Here is a 4,202-nt window from a genome sequence, read left to right on the forward strand (position 1 = left end):
GAGTTCAGGCCCCACAACCGACGGGGGGGGGGGGGGGGGGGGGGAGGTACTATCCCATGAAACAGTTTTTTCATATTAATACTGCTCAGCCAAGACAAACAGGATTCAGGTATGAAAGTGATTGTTTCCTAACATACTGTCTATCATCAGTCATCTTGATGATTACCAAATGAAAAATAATACTTGGGCTGTAATATTTAAATTAGGTTTGTTGACAACTTGGCAGCAATTCATTTGTGTAAATGCAGCAGCAGCAACACGAGATCACTTCATCTTTACCGTGTCTGAACTTCCCACAGAATTAAAGCAGTCTTGAAGTTAAACTGAAATGCCTTTTTTTCCCCTCCTTTGTCAGTCCTGGGGCTTAAACTCAAGGAGAGCCTGGACACTATCCCTAAGCTTTTATGCTCAAGACTAGCACTCTATCACTTCAAGCCACAGCTTCATTTTGGCTTTTAGTTGTTAATTGAAGCTAAGAGTCTCATGGATTTTCTTGCCCAAGGTGGCTTTGAATTGTGATCTTCAGATCTCAGCCTCCAGAGTAGCTAGGATTACAGGCATGAACCACTGGTGCCTGACCTGAAATGCTTCCAATGTGAACTTTTCTACTCACATTGACCCTTCAACTGCTAAGAAGACCCTTGTTAATTTTTTTTTTTTTTTATTTTTTGCCAGTCCTGGGGCTTAAACTCAGGGCCTGGGCATAGTCCCTGAGCTCTTCAGCTCAAGGTAAGTGCTCTACCACTTCTACCTCTTGAGCCACAGCTCCACTTCCGCTTTTCTGGTGGTTAATTGTAGATAAGAGTCTCACAAGACTCCTGCCCAGGCTGTCTTTGAACCATGATCCTCAGATCTCAGGCTCCTGAGTAGCTAGGATTATAGGCATGAGCCACAGCACCACTTCCAGCTTTTTGTTTACAAGGTACTGAGGACCCAAACCCAGAGCTTCATACATGCTAGGCAAGCACTCTACCACTAAGCCACATTCCCAGCCCAAACCTTGTTAATGTTTTTAGGATTGCCCTCTCCTTCTCTACACCTTTCTCTTGGCCATATGTCTCATCCACAATTCCTGTCACCCTCCTGTGGGCTTGAAGATGTCTCCTCTGGCTCATCTATCATCTCCTGTGTACATGATAAGTACCAATCACTCAGAGGTGTATTACAATCATTTTCAGTGACATTGTAAGCTATGTACTACCCCTCACATAGAAGAGGAATTTGGAGCTCTGAGCAAGGCTACCCAGCTCAAATTGGCCCGTTCTAGACTTGGACTCAAAGTCTACCGGCTCCAAAGCAGTGAGTATTAGAAGCACCATACCATATCCCACTGAACCTAACCCAGAGCCCTGTACAAAGAAAAATCTGAAAACCTTTTATTCAGATAAATGAAGTAACTACTTCAAGAAAGGCCTTGCCACTATCCTCCATGCCCTGTTCCTCCCAAGGTATGGTGAGAAGGCTTCCAATATGATGAAAAGATGCTTTACCCAGCAGGAGTCAGCAGGAACTGACTATACATCAGTTTCTACATACTGCCTTACACTACTGAGATATAAATGCTAAACTTAATAGGTGACTTTCCTTTTGTGAAGTCAAAAGTTCCCATTTTTGGCTGGGAATGTGGCTTAGTGGTAAAGTGCTTGTCTAGCAGGCATGAAGCCCTGGGTTCAATTCCTCAGTAATACATAAAAAAACAGAAAATGCTGGAAATGGTGCTGTGGCACAATGGCACAATGGTAGAGTGCTAGCCTTGAGCTGAAAAGCTGAAGGACAGCACCCAGGCCCAGAGTGCAGGCCCCACAACCGGGGGGGGGGGGAGGTCCCATTTTTAACTTTGTATTTAATTTTATCCAATATCAACACTGTAGTTCAGAATTTGGTGGGGGAGATTTTTTTATTCAATAATGGGATCTCGCCATGTTTTTGCCCAGACTGGCTTTACACTCCTGGGCTCATGTAATCATCCTACTTTAGCTTCCCAAGTAGCCAGACAACAGATACCCACCATTTATCAGGCTAGAAGTCTGAGCTCCCCTGATAGACTTTAGATTGTATCTTTAGTGTCATTTCCTACCTGACCCTCACCTGAACTAACTGGTCTGGAGCTCTACATGACTTTCCTGACCCAAGAAGCTCTCCTGTTCACTTACTTACAGCCTATGGTTTTCTCCACATGATTGGGAACTTTGAACTCTCTTCCTATTCAGGGTACCACAAACTAAAGTGGTATAAATTTTAGGCCTTAAGGCTGAGGACCTAAACCAGGTGTGGCAGATAACCCAGCACTCAAAAGGGTTTAAGAGAATTGCCAGTTTGAGGCTAAAAGCTACAAAACAAGACTACCTTTAAAAAAGAAAGAAAGAAAGAAAGAGGGGCTGGGAAGGTGGCTCAGTGGTAGAGCACTTGCCTTACATGCATGAGGCCCTGGGTTCGATTCCTCAGCACCACATAAGAAAAAAGCCCGAAGTAGCACTGTGACTCAAGTGGTAGAGCGCTAGCCTTGAGCTGAAGAGCTGAGGGACAGTGCCCAGGCCCAGAGTTCAGGCCCCACGACCGGATCCAAAAAAAAAAAGAAAGAAAAAAAAACAAGACTTTTACCCCATAAAGGAAAGGAGCTTGGTCTAGCAGCCCAAAGAAAGAGACAAAACCTGCCCAAGGGTAAGGACCTTTCACACAAACCTGACATACCACACCCAAGAAAATACCACAATGCTTCTCCCTGTCCTTTTGCCAAAGTGCTCAAACTTACCAGCCTCCTTGTAATTGCCTAAAGTCACAATCAAGATAAAACCTTTCATTCCTTAAGTGACAAAAGTCTCAAGTGACATACTTTGGAGAGTTAAATCTTTGGTTGTGGGCAGAGCTTTTCCTGTTTTCCCAAGGCTGAATTTGAAAGCTAGATGCTTTATCCCTAGCCTGTACATAAATTGATTTGCATATGGTCAAAGAACCTTTGAGCTGAGACCATTCTCCTTTCTACAAGCTGGTTGCAAAATTCTTTAAGTCTTGCTTAAGGAAGGGATGTATGAATTTGCATGTACTCCTTTTTTATTTTTAGTCAGTAGTGGGGCCTGAACTCTGGGCCTGGGCACTGTCCCTCAGATCTTCAGCTCAAGGCTAGTGCTCTACCACTTGAGCCACAGCACCCATTTCCGGCTTTTTCTTTTTTTTTCTTTTTCTTTTTTTTTTTTTTTGGTCCGGTCGTGGGTCCTGAACTCTGAGCCTGGGCGCTGTCCCTCAGCTCTTCAGCTCAAGGCTAGCTCTCTACCACTTGAGCCACACGCCACTTCCGGCTTTTTTCTTTTTGCTTATGTGGTGCTGAGGAATCGAACCCAGGGCCTCGAGCATGCAAGGCAAACGCTCTACCACTGAGCCACCTTCCCAGCCCCCCGGCTTTTTCTGTGTATGTGGTGCTGAGGAATTGAACCCAGGGCCTCATGCATGCAAGGCTGGCACTCTATCACTGAGCCACCTTTCCAGCCCCTGCATTCACTCTATTTTAGAAACTACGGGCTGTTTTTCCAGTGCAAAGTCCATAGTGAACTACTGCCTGAGGGAGTTAAGAAACTATCAGACAGAGGCAAGGCTATTACCCAGAACTCCACCCAGAGCTGCTATAATGCTGCTACACAGAGGGAAGCTGTGGAACAAACGGAAACTGTTTGGAAGCAGCCGTGTCTCATGTGATTCTGTCCATGTGAGGATCCCAGGCAGAAGATGCTGGTGGCTGCTTGTCCTGCACATGGACTACTGGTAGTGCCATGTGTCAGTGTCCACAGCTGGGCTCCACCTCTCAAATACTTCAATGTCTCCAGTCTGTCCAGTTTCCTTAAGAGTTGCTTTCCACATCAGTCTGCATTGTTATAATAATGTAAGCTGTTCAGAGCAGGTAAACAGGATGATTTGTTACCTTCAAAAGAAAGGGGAAGTTCCTCCTCTTTTCTTCCTTCAGCAGACACAGAACCCACCCTTATGTGTCTGGCGTCTGCTAGAGGCTGAGGATATATGTTGGAAAAAAGGACGTGGTCACTAACTGCAAGGAGTTTAAATATTAAGAGAGTCCAGCGGGGAGCTGGGTGCCAGTAGTTTCCGCCTATAATCCTAGCTACTCAGGAGGCTGAGATCTGAGGATCATGGTTAAAACATACCCCAAGCAGGAAAGTACACGAGACTCATCTCTAATTAACCCAGAAAATGGT

This window comes from Dipodomys ordii, unplaced genomic scaffold, assembly GCF_000151885.1.
Source record: "Dipodomys ordii isolate 6190 unplaced genomic scaffold, Dord_2.0 Scaffold86, whole genome shotgun sequence".
Lineage (NCBI taxonomy): Eukaryota > Metazoa > Chordata > Mammalia > Rodentia > Heteromyidae > Dipodomys > Dipodomys ordii.